The 18,006-nt window shown below is 45.7% G+C and overlaps 1 protein-coding gene across 2 annotated transcripts in view; it reads right to left on the reverse strand.

Annotated features, from left to right (window-relative positions):
• Nucleotides 1-18,006, reverse strand: part of Rnf220 (ring finger protein 220) — a 214,889-nt gene that overhangs the window by 70,017 nt on the left and 126,866 nt on the right. The gene's annotated exons all lie outside the window — the stretch shown is intronic.

Consider the following 18,006-nt stretch of genomic DNA (forward strand, 5'->3'; position numbering starts at 1 on the left):
GCAGATGTCTTCTTTAGATCTCATCAACAAGATTCTAAGTTGTTTGTAAAAATTCTCTACTTCTGAGTCAGTAGACAGAAAACAAACCCTCTACCTGGCAGCCAGCTCTCTCCGTCTTCTTTGTTCATCTGGCAAACTTATTTTCATCCTTCAAGACCTAATTCCAATGTCAATCTTCTTTGAGAGCTACTGGTTAATGTTTTTTAAGAAATATTTTTTTAGGGCTAGGGATGTGGCTCAAGCTGTAGTGCGCTCGCCTGGCGTAAGTGCGGCCCGGGTTTGATCCTCAGCACCACATACAAACAAAGATGTTGTGTCTGCTGAAAACTAAAAAAATAAATATTAAAAATATATATTCTTTTAGTTGTAGACGGACAAAATACCTTTATTTATTTATTTATTTTTAAATGGTGCTGAGCATTGAACCCAGTGCCTCACACTTGCCGGGCAATGCTCTACCACTGAGCTGCACCCCCATCCCCTAATAATTAGTTTTTAAAAATTTGTCAAGACACTTCCTATCAACTAGGATGGCTATATTAAAAAAGACAATAACAAATGTTGGTGAGGATGTAGACAAACTGGAACCCCCATTGTTTTCTGGTGGGAATGTACAATGGTGCAGCCACTTTGGAAAACAGTTTGGACATTATTACAAATATTAAATACAGTTATTATATGACCTGAAATTGGATATATATTTAGATACATATCCAAGAGAACTGAAAATATACAGCCACACAGAAACCTCTGTGAATGCTCAGAGCAGCATCAGTCAGCAGAGCCACAAAGTGGAAACAACCCAAATGCCCTTCACCTAAGGAATGGATAACAATGTGGTAATCCATACAATGGAATATTCTTTGGTTATAAAAAGGAATTGTATTAATTCATAATACATATTATGTAGTGATATATAATAAAGCATGGATAGACCTTGAAAACATGCTAAGTCAAAGAAGCCAGTTAAAAAAACCCCACTTATTGTAGGGTTCCATTTATATGAATGTTCAGAATAGGCAAAGTTATCAAGGCAGTAGATTAGTCGTTGCCAGGGGCTGAGGAGGGAAAGGATGAGATTGACTGTTAATGGGCTTCTTTTAGGGGGGACAAAAATGTTCTAAAATTAGAACATGGCAGTGACTGTATAGCTGTGAGAATATACTTTAAAAAAATTAAGCTGTACAGTTTAAATTGTTTGGTGAATTGAATTATTTGTGAATGACATCTCAATAATGCTATTATATTGTTTATATAAGCATCTACTACATGCTAGACCTTGGTAGCCGTGGGGTAGGGGTCTGGGAAAAAGATCAGGAAAGGTGGTAAGGGAATGTTCCCTGGAGTGAATGGTCCCTGAGCTTAGTCTTTCTGAATGAGTAAAGATAAAGGATGAAATAGAAGAGCAAAAATCATGAGCACCAGAGTCAGATGCCAAAATCTGATTCCTAACTCAACCATTTATTAGCTGTGTGCTGTGGAAAGTTACTTAGCCTCTCTGTGCCTCAGTTTCTTCATTTGTAAAATAGGAATAATTATGGAGTAATATGTTTAGTATAGTATGTTATAGAATAGTGTTCCTTAATATGGGCTGTGTTTATCATGAAATAAATTAATGCATGTGAAGTACTTAAAATAGAGAGATACATAATAAGGTCTCAATCAATGTTAGCTATGTTGGCTACCCGATACAGTCCGTGCTTTGGTGTTCATAAAGGTTAAGACACAGAATAAGGAGAGATGAGAATGGAAAGACAGAGAGATCAAATTGTATGGGACATAAATGCTGGCAGAGAAGTTAAGCTCTGAACAAGAGGAGGTGACCTCCAGGAAAGAGAACAGGAAAAGAAAGGGTTCAAATGGAGTTGAAGGGAAGGTGCTCAGAGTGGAGGGATGCCATATATCCTGGCCTTCTAGATGAGATGGAAGTGAGAGTGAATGGATAGAAGAAGAAAACTCTGAGACAAGGTGAACAGGCATCTGCTGTGGGATTAGTCTGCAGAGTATTGTGATTTTGTTCAACAGGTCTCTGCGTGGGCATTGAAGTGGGTTGTAGCAATGCTACAGAATTAGGGCTTTGCTCAGTGTGAACAGGTACAGAGGAGGTGAGGAGTACTGATGAGAAAATAGTTCGTAAGATTGGTCATGGGGGGGTTGGGGTTGTGGCTCAGCAGTAAAGTGCTTGCCTGGTATGTGCGAGGTGCTGGGTTCAATCCTCAGTACCACATATAAATACATAAATAAAATAAAGGTATTGAGTCCAACTACAACTAAAAAAATATTTTTAAAAATAAAAGAATGGTCATGGGTTGAGTCTGGGTGAAGAAATGAGCAGGGTGATGTATATATGCTGGGGAAAATGTTAGAACTGGGCCCTGGAGGTCCTGATGAGGTCAAAGAGGAGAAGTTAACTATATATGAATTGATTTGATTATTTATTTCCCATGAAAACATATTGGAAACCAACCATTGTGAAACCTAACACATGCTGTCTTGCCCCTCTGCTGGCAGGGGACCTGGGTATGAGAGAGGAGTAAAAACTTTCAGGGGTAAGGCAGTTTCATCCAATTACTTTAAAAAACTTCTAAATCGCTTCCCATTGTACTTAGACTACATCTACACTTGTAGCCACTGGCTGTAAGGCCTTACATCTCCTGGCTTTTCCCCTCCTTTCTGACTTCATCTTATGCCACCTTCCCCTTACTGAACTCTAATTACTCTGGCCTCCTTCCTTCTCAAGTTCTTCTTCTTTTTTGTTAAATACTAGTGTTAAACCCAGGTACATTCTACCACTGAGCTACATCTCTAGCCCATTTTATTTATTTATTTATTTTTGAGACAGGTCTTGCTAAGTTGCTGAGGCTGGCCTTGAATTTGTGATCCTCCTACCTAAGCCTCCTGAGTAGGCTTATCAGATTCTTTTTCACTCCCCAGTTTTTCCTGTTTAAGCACCTTTCTTTGTACATTCGAGTCCATCTCATCTATGAGTTCTCCACTCAAATATGTCAGAGAGTTCTTTCCCTGATCATCCTGTATAGAGCAGTCCCTCCCTCCAGGACTCTCTATATCTTATTGTACTATTTATTCCCTTCAAGTTCTTGTCATTTGGTTAGAACATTCATTTATCACTTCCTGTCTTTGTCATATTCTAGCTTCTTTGTTGTTCTCCAATGTGAATACCTGTATCAGATTTTCTACCCCTTTTCCCTCCATTTTCTTATCGGATTTCAAGGCCCATGAGATGGAGATCCATCTTGACTCTCGACTATTTTATCCACTGTATCACGCTTGCTCTATGTTCTCACAGCACCTTGGGTGTGTCTCTGTGTATGCTCAGAAGCTAGGCAAATGCCAAGGACCCAGTACTAACATTTTCTCCCAGTGCACCGGGACACCCTGCTCATTTATTTCTTTTCATATATAATATATATATATATATTATAGTAGGTGGACACAATACCTTTATTTTGTTTATTTATTTTTATGTGGTGCTGAGGATGCAACCCAGGGCCTCACACATGCTAGGTGAAAACCCTACAACTGAGCCACAAGCCCAGTCCATCATTTCTTCCTTTACCCAGAATCAACCCCATGATTGTCACCCTCCCCCACCAGCTCCTGAAGCCTGTCCTCACTTGTCAGCAGCCCCCACCTTGGCTCCTTCCCAGAGGGAGCCTAGAGTAGAGGTGAGGTGAAAAAAGGGGAGATGGGGTAAGGAAGATCACTGAGACTCCAGCCCCTCGGGTTTGACCAAGCTAGCCTTGCCCAGCCCAATGCAGCCCCACAGTCCGCCAGGCAAATGTCCGGCTGAAATAACAAATCAGAGACTAAAAAATTGGCCGTCCCTTTTGTTTACTCAGCTTTCCCCCCCTTTTTCTTTGGACAATGCCCTGCTGGGCTGGGGCTATCCTGCTGGGTTGTTGCTGGGGCTCCCCTGCCAAGATGGAGGCCAGCTGCTCAGCTGTTTACAAGGTGAATCCGGTTTACACTGGGGCCCATCCTGTCCTGGATGGGCTAGGGAGCTCCAGTCAGACTCTAGCCAGTGGCCTTTCCTGGCCTAGGGTTCCCTAATCTTAGGCTGGAGCCATAAGGGTGGGAGGGTTCCAACTTGTTCAAACGACAGGGAAATCACAAGTCTCAAGATAGAGTGAAAATGGTTTGAGACCTGGACCTAGGGCCAAATCTCTGCCCTTAGAAACCCCAGAGAAAGGAGAGCTGCTGGAATCCCATGGCTTCCATTTCTGCTTTTTTCAAGTGGTGAACTTGTGATAACAAAGATGGTAGCCTCCCCACCCCCATTCTTCCTGGTAGCTAAGGTCTGGGAACTAATTTCTGCTTGATCTACCATCCCCCTCAAAACCACTAGGAAGATCAAAGGAAATTATGTATCTGTGAAGACTTAAAAAGCATTTGTTACTGTGTCAAAGTGATCTCTGGTAATATACTGAAGCCAAATAGCTGATCTCCAGGGATGAAGATCAGGTCCTTAGTATGGTCGTTGCTTATGAGCTGTGCCCATGTCAACTTGGTGGCCACAGGGCTCACCATAGAGCATGACACACAGTGGGGCACAATTATCTCATTTATTAAACAAGCATTTCTCCAGAAGCTTGCAGACTAGTGGCAAAGCGGGTAATAAAAACAGAGCAATGATCCTAGCAGGGGTCATCACTGGAGACCACAGACAGGGGAGGCACCTCACCTCTCCAGGGGTTAAGGAGGGCTTCTTGGAGGCAGTTGACATCTAAGATACAGCAAATGATACTCTTGTTCAAAGAAGGAAGTATAAATGTGCAGAATACCTATGTCAGTGCACGAGCAGTCTGACCTGGGGCTCTCTTATTCTCTTGTCCCCCATAGTACTGAAGGATCAGGCCTTTGACTCTTGAGCATGAGGGCCAATGGACCATCTGGGTCCTGCTTCCCTAGTAAATGTAATAAGGAATTTTGGTGAAGCCCTTGGAGCTTTTTTCTATGCTTCTCAGCCTGTTAAACGGGAGCATGAAGGGGTGTGAGGGGATATACAAATATGTTATAAGAAGTGCATCTCAGGGCTGGGGGATATAGCTCAGTTGGTAGAGTGCTTGCCTCGTATGCACAAAGCTCTAGGTTCAATCCCAGGGGAAAAAGAAAAAAGAAAAAAAAAGAAGTGTATTTCAGGAGCAAGCAAGTTAAAGTTTGATTTTTAAAATGTGACAGAGCTGGTGATATAGCTTAGTTGGTAGAGTGCTTACCTTGCATGCACAAGGCTGTGGGTTCAATCCCCAGCACCAATAAAATAAAATAAAATAAAATAAATATGACATGAAGGAGAGGTCAGCATCTGCTAAGTGAAGTGGGGCAGATTGGGTTCTAAATAAAAGGCAAAGACCTGCAGGAGGAAGAACATGGCCCAGCTGGGGAATCCAAGTATTACAGTAGAATCGCAGTGGGGAGCAGTCAGAAGGGACACTGAAATGATTCTAGAGAGGTAAGCAAGGGTTAGATGACGAAGAGCTCAGGAAGCCCAGCTCTTTGTCTTGAATGGGGACACTTCCCCATGGAATCGACCGTTGTCTGTATACTGTTGATTCTAGATTTTCTATCTTTACCATTGAACTCTCTTGGGAGTATCAGACCCTCATATACACTTTCGGTGGATGTAAACTCTTTAAACTCAAACTATCTAGTATGAACTCTCCCTATGTCCTTCTAGACTTACTCCTGATTCTGGTGCAGTTCAGCTTTTCATGATGTTCACCTTTAGCTTCCTTCTATGAATTCTGGTCTCTTCTCTTCCCTAGTCTGGTTTATCCATGGTCTGATAGCTCAGTAATGACCCCTCAGTTGTCCTGAGGCTGATACCTTTCTCTTCTGGGTGAAGTATTCCATGTGCAAACTTTAGGCAAATCTGACCATGCAGCTGTCCCCATTCCAAGTCTTAAGTGAATCCCGCTGAAAACGATGTTCAAATTCCTAGCTCCTGGGCTGGGGATATAGCTCAGTTGCCTTGCATGCACACCCTGGGTTCAATCCCCAGCACCACCACACACACACACACACACACACACACACACACACAAATTCCTAGCTCCTAACTCCTAGGATTCTAGTGTAGGGTAAATAAAACAATGCATGTAAAGCACTTGGAATGTTGCCTGGGCCATTTTAGGCATAGTGGTTATTATTACATATTGTAATAATTATTTGTATCATGTCATATATTCCATTATACACTACTCCCATGCTGGGATCGGGTGTCTGCCTTTCTCCTCAGTCTTCAATCATGCCTTCTCTTATGTGCTTTCTTCCTTGAGAGTCTAGAGAATCCCGGCCCCCAACCCTGTGTGTGTGTGTGTGTGTGTGTGTGTGTATGGTCCTGGGGATTGAACCCAGAGCCTTGTGCATGCCAGGCAAGTGCTCTACCACTGAGCCACATCGTCAGCTCATAAACTCCCCTTTCAAGACTTCATGTCCTTGTCTACTTCATCCAACATGATTCCCACCTGTAGGATCCTTCCCTTCACGTCCCTTCTCTTGGGCATCTCTCCCCAAGCAGAGTGAAAGAGCAAGATTCTTCAGAGAAACATTTCTGTTAGAGAGCAATGTACTCGGTATTGAAGAGAAGGGTGATGACTTAAATCCTTAGTGACAGTAGCTGATGGCAGACATGGAAAGCTACCCTTGAGGCAGTGAGTCACAGACACCAAGAGAGTTGAGAAGTGGCTGGACCAGAGATCTGCCTGGGAGAGTGGCTGGTCTTGCTGACAGGTCAGCTGGAGGAAGAAGGACCAGTGAATAGGATGCTGTAATATACCAGTGAGAGATTCAGTTTGTCACTTAACCGACATTACGGAGCACCTACTTTGTGCTAATGACTTAGCTGTGAAAGAGGGGCTCAATGTTTAGTCAGACAAACAGGAATCATAGCACAATATCACTAATAATCTAATAGCAGTGACGGGGTGCCAGTGAGCAGGGCTTTCAAAAACAGCCCCTTCCTTACTGAATGAATTTCAGGGTGAATAACATACAACAAACATTCATGAGCACCTGCTCTGTGCCAGGCACTGTGCTGGGTGTGGAGGACACAGAGGATACAAAGATGAATGAGATGGGGGCTGGGATGTGGCTCAAGCGGTAGCGCGCTCGCCTGGCATGCGTGCCGCCCGGGTTCGATCCCCAGCACCACATACAAAAACAAGGATGTTGTGTCCGCTGAAAACTAAAAAATAAATATTAAAAATTAAAAAAAAAAAAAAAAAAGATGAATGAGATGATTTCTGCCACCTAGTGGGAGGAGACAGCTATGTTTTAAGAAAATGCCACAAAGGCAGTCAAATGTCACATGTCCCCAGACTGCCTCCTCTTCCATTTAATGTGATAGGAGTCATTATCATCTAATTCCTCAAGCTAGAAGCTGGGATATTATCTCTGACTCCAAGATTTATGTTTTAGACAAAAACATAAAACATCCTGTAGAGGATGGATTAGAGGAAAAGGAGACTGGAGGCAGGGAGACCAGCTGGAGGCTGGGACAGTAATTTGGTGAGACATGATGACAGTGGCCTGGATTAGGTAGGAGCCTTGGAAGTGGATGGAAGTGGATTGATCTGAGAGCTATATAAGGGTAGAATTAACAGAGTTTAGAGATTGATTAGATGTAGGGATGAGAAAGAAAGAGGAGTCAAAAATAATCCCAGCTTCTGGATTGGGCATCTAAGATTGCTATGCTGCCATTTAGTGAGATAGGAACCTAATTCAGTTTCCACTTTGGATGTTTTGCACTTTAGATTTCTTCATGGGGAGGTATCCAATAGGTGGTCCCAAAGTGGTTGGAAACTCAGGAACCTGATTTGGATTGAAGTTGAGATTTATAAACCATTGGCATACTGGGGTACCATTTACCTGGGAAAGGATGAGATCACACAGATGCAGCATGTGCAGAGAAAAGCAGAGCAAAAATTAATCCATTCACTCAATACATTTATTGAGCACCTACTATGTTCCAGGTACTATTCCAGGTGCTGGAAATATCAGTGAATGTGGTACTACCTTCTACTTCTGGAGTCAGATAACCAACAGATAAAAGTTCTGTTGTATGTCATATAGGGACAAATGCAGTGAAGAAAATTAAGCAGGGCAAGGAGATGCCATGAGGGACACCAGCTGGTCAGGGAAATACTCCCTGAAGAGGTGACATTTGAGCGAATAGCTGAATGAAGTGAGGAAGAGGATGAAGGGAGACTGTTCCAGGCACAGGAAACATGTTCAATGACCCTGTATTCAAGAAGCAGTGAGGCTGATGAGGTCGCAGTGGAGTGGTAATAAATGGGGTGAGGGGGTAAGAAGTCAGGGGCCAGATCAGGGGTCCTGTAGGCCAAGAAAAGGACACTGGATTTTATTCTATGTGTAATAGGAAGGCCTGGAAAAGTTTGGAGCAAGGGGGGGGGGTCATAGAGTCTGTTTTATGTTTTAAAGGATTATTCTGGCTGCTGGTTGGAGAATAGATTATAGGAGGGCAGAAAGAAAGCGGGGAGATTGTTGCAATGGTAAATGTGAGGGATGCTGCTGCCTGCTTTACCATTGGCAATGAAGGTGGCAAGGAGTCTGAGTGCCTTCCCATCTGTTGACATATTGGGTCAGGAAGGCAAAAAGAGATGCTCAGACTCGGGATCAATTAGAAAGCAGCTTTAGTCTCCATTCTGTATAACTCCACAGTTTCAGGCACATTGTCTGACCACTGTGTCCACTTCCACTGATCCAGCTAATATATCTAGATTGCCTACCACCCTGTTCAAGGTGTTGGGCAACTAGTTAGCATCGAGTGGGACTGACAGAAAGCATGAATTCTAGTAGGGGGGGAAAACAGGCTTTTTTTTTTTTTTTTGTGGTGCTGGGGATCGAACCCAGTGCCTTAAATAGGCAAGTGCTCTACCACAGTCACAATCCCAGCTCCGTGAGCCAAAACTACAGCCCCTGAAACAGGCATTGTTAAGAAGTGATAAATGTTACAAAAAATCAAGCAGGGTACTATCATAGAGAGTGACAAGGGAAGGAGATATCGCTAAGTGGATATATAAGAAAAGGTGACATTTGAGGTGAGTCAGGATTAGGATCTACATCCTTGCTAGGTCTGCTCCAGGTTGCTGATGGAACAGTGCCTAGACTAAAGCAGCGACAAATGACTGACTGTCTTAACTTTGCTCCACTGTCCTTCCCGCTACCCAGAACATATCCCGTCATTTCCATTAAGATGTGGAAAAAATAGTAACTCTTTTTGTGCTAGGAAGGCCCATAGGGGCACCACCTTTTCCAGTGCCTGTCTCTAGGGGTTCCACAGGATTTTCCATAGGATCCAGGTCTTCCAGGAGCTCTCAGTATCTAGAACCAATGCTGAGGCTAATTGCACAAACCATCATGGGTCTGCTGCCCCTTTTAGCTATGAATCCCCCCGGGGCTCAGGACAATGCAGGCAGAAGGAGGCAACTGAAGTAAGTGAGGGCCAAAGAAATAGTCTAGAAAGGGAAACATTTTTCTCTCCTTTTCTCATCTCCTCCTGGCCTCCCTTCTGCCTCTCAGCTGCTCCACACACCTTCCCAGGAGTCACACACACCTTGTCAGGTAGCACAAAGATCCTGGGCCTGTGAGGTGGGTGCCAGGCCGGCCAGGGCCTAAGGCAGCAAGCTTCACCCACAGCCCCACCCCGACAGGCGGTGCCTCTGGCAGCAAAGTCATGGCCCTGATTCCTCTGTCTCCACGTTTAAGAACATCTCTAACTGCTCCTTGGATAGCTCAATTAGTAAAGTGAATATATTATATAAAGTCTAAAAGATTAAACTATCATCGTCAGCCCATAATTTCATGAAGAAGTCAGGGGACCGTATCCCTCTTATTAACTCTATAACAAATGTGATGAAAATGTTCAAATAGAATGTTAATGCAATGTTACGTGTAATTTTCCCAGGCGATTTTCTGCTGAAATATTTCTTTATTAATAGTAATTGAGGGTATAAATTATGAATGAGGCGATTTTCTCCTTTCAGTAGGAAAGACGTACTAATGGCAATAATTCTTTATAATAATTTTTGGGGATCGTGGGGCGGGGAGACAAGCTAGTCTAAAAACAGACAAAAGCCCCTTTCCGGAGTGTCCCAGGGGGAGACGATGCCTTTGCCATAACCAACCTATCTTTAGCTCCACACACCTCAGACTGCCCGCAAATGAAGTCTTTGTTCTTCATCAATTTTCCTGAAGCCTCAGGTCTGTGTAGAGGGCTAAGAGGAAGTTTTTGCCTCTAGTTCATAGACCAAGTTCTGAGCCAAACTTTTCTGCCTAGAAACTGTGCTGCCAATAAGACCAAAGCCAGGCTCCTCTGCTGAGCTTCCAAACTCAGGCAATCTGGACCTAAAGAGTCTCTGTAGCACCCTAGAATATTCAAGTAGGAATGGTCCCCAGAAATCTTCCCATCTAACCTCTTATTTCTTTAAAAAAAAAAGGCAAAAGGTGATGAGTTATTCAGAGCCACATAGTGTGTCTGTGGGAGACCTGGGACACTGCCAGGTGGCCTTCTGCATGCCTCCAAGTTGGACTGCCTCCAGGCCTTTCCTCGACAGGCCACTGCTGTCCTGCCTTTACAGCCCCATCTTTCCTGGCCCCACTCTGGGCATCCTCCTCATTTTTCAAACACAGCTCAAATGCTTGGGCATCTACAAGTGATGATCACGTTCTTCATTGGCCTTGGGCACACGGCCTTGGCTCCTTTCTGTCTAGGCTCGTCATAGGTCTGGACAGTGTTTTCAGAGGGCAAGGGCTCCAGAAGAACACTTCTAAATCCTGCATGGGGGTTGGACTAGTGTGTTTCTCTAGGCAGGATATCTCTTTGGTATTTGCTCATTCATTTATTCACAAGACATTAAATAAACATCCATCCACCTTGTGCCAGGCACTGTGCTAGGCACTGGGGTTACACAGTTGAATTTATCTGACAAGAATGAAGGTAAATTCAGTATTCCTAAGATCACAAGTGGGAGGACAAGAACAGGCACAAACATCTACATTAAATAATAACAATATATCTTTATCTCATAGTCTATGTTTGAGGAAATACCAGGTGGCCAGTGTGGCTGGAGTAGAGTGAGGATGAGACAGGGATGGTGCATGTAAGAGCAGAGAGGGCCGGGCACAGTGGCGCACACCTGTAATCCCAGTGACTCAGGAGGCTGAGGCAAGAGGATGGCAAATTCAAAGCCAGCCTCAGCAACTTTGTGAGGCTCTGTCTCAAAATAAAAAAAAATAAAAATAAAAAGGGCTCAGAAGTAAAGTGCCCCTGGGTTCAATCTTTGATAATATTAAGAAAAAAAAAAAGAGTAGAGAGGACAAAAGAGGGTGGTCCTACAGACTTTGTGGCCAATGTAAGAATTTTACCCTGGTGGAGAGGAATGATCAGTGGAGGATTCTCGGCAGAGGTATAGAATGGTGTTGTCACCTATGTTGTTAGAAGGGACACTGATGGATCACTAGTGGGATGTGGGGGTTGAGGATGAACTGGAATGCTGGCTCTGATGACAGTGCCAGTTCTTAATGGTGCCATTCACTGAGTTAGGGACACTGAAGGGGGAACAAACATAGAGGTATGATGACAAAGTTGAGATGTGGACAGGTGGGATTTTTGGAGTCTGAGGATCAGACAAGTGGAAACGCCCAGAAGTGCAGGTGGAGCCCAGGTTCAGGGTGGGATTGAGTGCCTCATGCTAGTTTTCAGCAGTGACCTCTGGGTGCCTCACACTCTGGATTTTGTCATCTCTTCAGAAAATTATTTCTCCCTCCCAGAGGTGAGCCCCTTGAGGGTGGGAACTGGACCTGGATATGCTCCCAGCTTCATTCACCAGCACCAGGCAGATTACCCAGAGGATGGTCCGACTGAAGGGAGAAATGAATGAATGGAGGGAGGAAGGGTAGGGCAACTGCTCATGCTCTGTGAAGCTATCCCTGGGTAATGGTGGCTGCCCCAGAATCTCTCAGGATTGCTTCTAAACAAAAACTATTCCCCTCAAGTCACCCAGCCCAGAAAGGGTAGGTTCTCTTCAGGTCTCCTGAAAGATCACTTAAGAATTGATGACCTTAACAAGCTCCATGGTGTTAGACATTCCTGATGTCATTCACTGGGCTTCTGTCATTGCTTAGACTCTTCCCTAGAGCAGGAGAAAAGGTCCCGGTCAGTTCCAAAACTCTGACTAGGGCTATACGGCCAACTCTTGTCTCTGCTCCCGGATCCCATACCTGGGAATCTCACCTTTTGATTTTCCCTTTACCCTCTTGTGAATTACCAAAGCTGGCCAGACATGGGGTCACTGTAATATAAAAATCTTGCTTTGTTCAAAATAACACTCTTCCGCGCCTTCTATTTGAACTTTTCCTGGCTCCCAACCAGAATCCATAAGCAGGAATATATCACCTCCTGCATCCCAATAAAAAACACCACCCACTCACTAAATCCATTCCCAAGAACCCAGATTTCAGGAAAGAAGCCTGAGAAGTGCTCTAAGGACACGCTCAAGGAATGATTCTCTATCAGCTCTTCTCTGCCCTCACCATCTCTGTTTTTTCCTTCTCTTTAGATACAAGAACCTTAGTGGAATATTCTAGGAGTCTTTGGCAGGGGCAAGGGCCTAGGTCTATGTCACTGGGCTGGCTCAGCTCTCTGCCCTGTGAAAACAAAGGGAGAATGAGACAGGAAATAGAGCTATGTTAGCAATGATCTCTGAGTGACCATAGTGACCTCTTAACCAGAGGTCACTGGGGTGACCTCCAAGGGCATCTCCATGTCTCCCCAAGCAGGGCCCAACCTCCAGAGGCCTTTTGTCCTTCCCTCAAGGGAATCTATCCATTAGAAGCTGCCCTCCAAATTAGGGTAATGTACTGGCTCCTGCATCAGATGCCCTATGTATAACAGCTGGCCCTGAGACTTGTCCAGCTTCTGTTTCAGATCCACACTGTTGTCTACAGGAATCCCATCCCAGTCTCAGATTCCTATCCCCCATTCAATACTAGGTCATTTGTAAAAAAGGAAAACTCAAGGCTAGCCCAAGGCTGCTCTCGTGGGGTAGGGGAGATGGACTCTGACAGCCAGGATAGAGATCCTCAACTCCAGAGCCTATCTTACAGTCCCTTCCGTGCTCCTTAGGCTGGTGCCTTGGAAACAGGCAGGCTTAGCCAGAGAGGGTCTGAGGACTTCAGCCACCCCCTCCCTCCACACTTAGTGTTGGCTCCCCTGGGCACGCGCCTTCCACCTCACCCCTTCCTTGTTGAGCCAACAGCTCGATCCTGATCTCTTGAACTGGAAGGTCACTCCAGAGGGGCCTCCTCTGAAAGCCAATGCTAATCCAGTTAGGGGCTGGCCTGGCGCTGCACGCCCTCTGTAGGACCAAGTGCAAGTGAAAAAATGCCAATTACCAGATGACAAAAAGGGTCCCTGCCCCTGGGGAAGGGCAAGCTAGGGGGAGGGATGGGAGGGGGAGAGTAACTGAACACCTTGCCGGAAATAGCTCCTATCAGTCCACTTAGGGAGCCATCAGCTCCGGCAGATTTATGGGCAGCGTGCGCCCCTCTGATAGATCGGACTATTTAAAGGCAGCCTGAGCCTCCATTTATATCAATGTGGAGCAGAGAGGGAGGGTGAGAGGCTGTGAGGTGGGGAGTGAGAAGCAGCAATGGGGGCCAGCCCCAGGTGGAATGCCACACTAGCAAATTGGCCTCAGAGAAGAGGTAAGGCTGTTGGCCAGGTGAATAGGGTCACAGGGTGGGGAGGAGACTGTCTCAGATCAAGTCCCATTGGCACCCAGGAGGGCAGGGCACCGGGTTTCACAGAACTCCCAGCAGCATCTTTCCTGGCCCCAGCTCAGACTCTTTGCAAGCCCCTCCAGCTAAAATGGGGAGCTCAGGCTAATACCAAAGTGGATCTCCTCATTGGATTTCTAGCCGGGTCCCCACCTCCCGAGCTGCGGGGCATGCTTGCCCTCCATGCAACCTCCCCCTTGCCTGGGCTGAGGGAGAAGGAAGGGGTAATTGTGTTAGGCTGGGGGCATTAGCTGCTGAGGAATGGGCCTGCTGCCTCCTGCCTGCCTGTCCCCAGCCTGCACTTCCTGGGGGCAGAATAAGCAGCTCCCATTGCTCTCTCCGGTTCTGCCTGGGCCTTCCTCCCTAACTCCATTACTCCTGGGCCGAGGTGCTTGCCCGACCCATGGTGGTCCCTCTGATAATTCACCTCTCAGGAAACTCTGCCTTTCTGACCTCTCCCTGCCTCCTTTCTTGCTCTTCTCCTCCTGCCCTCCCTCCGTCCCTGCTTTCTCCCCAGGTTTCTAGATCTGTACCCAACTGGCCTTATTCTCTTGGTTCCATGGCAAACTGCTATAATCTACCAACATATGCCTAGGCACAGAACCAACATCTGCCAGTTTGTGAGTTACTGGTTGGTCAGTTTGTTCACTGGTTCATTCATTCATGGAATGCTGACTGAGCACTTTTTACAGGCCAGGCTTTATGCTAAGTGCTGGGGACACAATCAATTCCCAGAAGTTCTTGTTCTGGAGGAACCTATAATCCAAGGGGCTGGTAAGCAAGGGAACAACACAACTATCTTGTGTAAGGCTCACCCTGGCCACAGGTGGTGTACAGATCTGACAAGTGGGGATGAGAATAGAGACGGAAAGACAGAATAGAGGTTCTCAACCTTGGTCACACAATAGAGAGCTTTAGAAATTTAAATTTAGAAATTTAAATTTAGAAATTTAGAAATGTCCAGGCCGCACTGAGGTCAATTAAATCAGAATCCCTGGTCAGAGGTCCAGACATTAGGTTTTTTGGAAAGTCCTGCCCAACTAGGGGAGTTCAATGATTAGCCGCAGTTGAAACCCTGAGTGAGCTGCTATTGCAATAGTCCAGGCAAGAGATGATGTGAGCAGAACTAATGGAAAGAAGAGAGGAATTTGAGAAATATTCCTCATATTGCTATCTTTAATAGTTACCACTCTGGTCCCCCACTCATCCCCTATTCCCCAAACTCCTCAGCAGATGACATCAATTCTAACTTCACAGAAGAAACAGGCCAGTGAGTAAAACTCTACAGGATGACAAGTCCCCAAAGAACAGGTACAAGTTCTGAATTCATAGGGCCCAGTGGAGCCCCACAGGATGAGAATCTAATAAATGCTGAACTGGACTGAACTAGTTCATTCTGTGGATGAGGGTTTCCAACCCAGGAAAGATGTTTCAGGGATATCAGCTCTAGGGACATTGAGGAGCTCCTGGAAGAAAAAGAGCCCTGGAAGGAACAACCAGAGGGGCTAGGGAGGTGGGGGTGGAGGAGGAAGTGAATAAAGTAATTGGCTTCACATCAAGGCTGTCCCCACACTGCTCAGCTGTTTCATTTGGGCTGCATAACAACTTTCTGCAGTGGTTACTATTATTTCTATTTTTCAGATGGAGAAACAGGTTCAGAGAGTGAAACTTGCTTGAGGTATCATCAAAGGATTAAAATTTAGAAGCTCTGATTGGAAACCATGTCTGCTGAAGGCGAAGGTGTCTTGGCATTATGTCATCCTACAGGAAACAACTGTGTCAGAGAATTTCAAGAATGAGGGAGGAGTTAATAGTGTTGAATGCAGCAGCCCCCCTCTTCCTGTTCTCCTGGCTCCAATTCCCTAGTGAACTTGAAACAGGAACCATTGGGAGAGGAAATAACAGCACCCCAAGTCCTCTGCTGTCTACCAGAATCACAGTGCCACTGCAGCCTGCTCTTGCGGCTGGGGCCCAATGTCTTGGGGGGCCCTACCTCAACCTCAGCCCAGCTTAGTTAGAGGAAACTCAGCTTGCACAAGCCCACTTCCATCTTGCTTTTGAGGACATAGGACTTTGCCAGAAAAGAATGGGCTGCCTTTCTTCCACCCCAGCTCATAAAGGTTCTTATTCAACAAGATTCAGGCCTCTGTCTCCTTGGAGAAAGTCGTCCAGCTTCTCCCTGTCCCCAGGCTCACGAATGCTTCACTTGGTCCCCACCACAGCACTTCGTGTGTGCCTATGAGAACTTCGATCTCAGTGTGTTTTGGTCACTTGGTGGGTGTCTGTTGTTCTCAATCCCATTCAGGTCACCAGCTTCCCAAGGACAGGGAGCAAGTAGGAATCTTCATTTGTGATGGCACTGGATAAATACACACTGATCAAATGAATGAGAAAAGCAACTCTAGGACAAGGATGGAAGAGAACAGGTAGGGTGGAGGCAGGTAGGGAGGGAAAGACAGGAGAAATGAGGCCTCCTTTGATTTATAATGGCCCAGGCAGTGAAGCCGGTTCCAGGCTTCCCAGGGACAATTGCCAAAAAGCCCTTGGGGGCATACATGGGCTCTGCCAGCTTGTACTTCTTTGAGCTAAGCTGTTCCAGTCTCCTCTGGGTACCCTCCACTTAGCCCCTGTAGTTGTCTGGGACCTGCTAAAGCTGAAGTCGAGACTGACAGTGGCAGCAGCAACATGGCTGGGAGAGACTGAAGGCGCTCCTATATCTTTGCTCAGGAAATAGCCTCATAAAAATGACAGGGAGACGCACCTATGGATGCTTGTTAAATTTTTATTACTAATCACCTCCAAAGTCAGCAAGGCAGGGGGAGGGGGCTGGGAAATGGAGTCATCAAGGCCTGGGAGCAGGTGTCAGCAGCCCCAGCCTCAGAGGCAGGGACTGTCAACGTGGGTTTAAGCAGCCACAGTTCCCTACAGTGCCAAGGACTCCCCACACAGCTCTGTCCAGGGAGATGATATTCCTGTGCCCTCTACCCCACTTGTAAAATGGATAGCTCCTTGTTTATTTCCTGTGGCTATCAGATCACCAAGCTATGTTCAGACCTCCTGCTGAGCTACCTGATCCATTCCTACTTCCTTCTCCCCAGCGTCACTGATCTAGTCAGATGGCTCCATCTTACTTAGACTGTTGTATTAGTTCATTTTCTGTTACTGAAACAAAATACCTCAGCTAGGTGCTTGGCTCATGATTCCCATAATTAGAAGGTTGGAACAGCATGGCATTGACCCCCGGGCTATGTCACAACATGGTAGAGAAAGGGAAAGAGAAATGGCCATGTGCAGAAGGGGCCAAGTGCATGGGGTCGGTGGCTGGATAACAACTTGCTCTGGTTACAACTAATTCCACAAGACCAGAATTAATCCCTTCCTACGGGGATGTCCCAGTTGAACTAGGCCCTACTTCTTGAACATTTCACTACTTCTTAATTTGCTACCTTAGGGAACCAAGCTTCTAGCACATGGGGACAAACTACATCCAAACCATAGCAGCCACTGAGCTGGCCCCCAATTGAGTCAAGCATTTGGTCAGCCCATCTAGATAACTCCTCTTCTACACTGCTGCGAGGTCTTTCTCCTTCAATGACCTCCAGTTGCCTTCAGGATGGGAATAACACCTTAACATGCATGGAAATATCTTCAGGATTTGGGCCCTGCCTAACTCTTAAACACTCTTTTCCCCCATTCTCTTTCCAAGGCTGAACTATTTGAATTTCCCCTCAAATCTGTGTCTCTCTGCCTAGAAATTCCTTCTCCCTGAATGCTGGATGAACACAAGTTCTTTTTTAAAGACCCATTGGAACACCTTAGGGAAGACTTCCCTCCCTCTAGGGTTGGGTAAGCTCAGTGCATTGATCACACTGTTATACAATCTTCTCTTTCCTTGTACATGTACCTCATAGACTGTAAACTCCTCTAGGGCAGGATTCATGTCTGATTCATTTCTCCATCCCCAGGAGTCCAGTTTGGCATCATTGTTTGCTGAACAAAAGAATTAATGAAGAATTGTTATGACGTTTACATTCCACAAGGCTACAGCTACACAAGAGTAGAAATGGGGCAGTTCCTTTACCGGGGTGACCTGTGCTTGTACAGTGCCTGACAAGTAACAGGAGCCCAACCACTGAGATCACTGGGTGTGAAACAATCTGAAACCCTAAAGATAGTATCTTTATTGTT

The sequence above is a fragment of the Marmota monax genome, unplaced genomic scaffold (assembly GCF_021218885.2).
Source record: "Marmota monax isolate L192 unplaced genomic scaffold, Marmota_monax_Labrador192_F-V1.1 WCK01_AAM20220418_F8-fsc00008, whole genome shotgun sequence".
Taxonomy (NCBI): Eukaryota; Metazoa; Chordata; class Mammalia; order Rodentia; family Sciuridae; genus Marmota; species Marmota monax.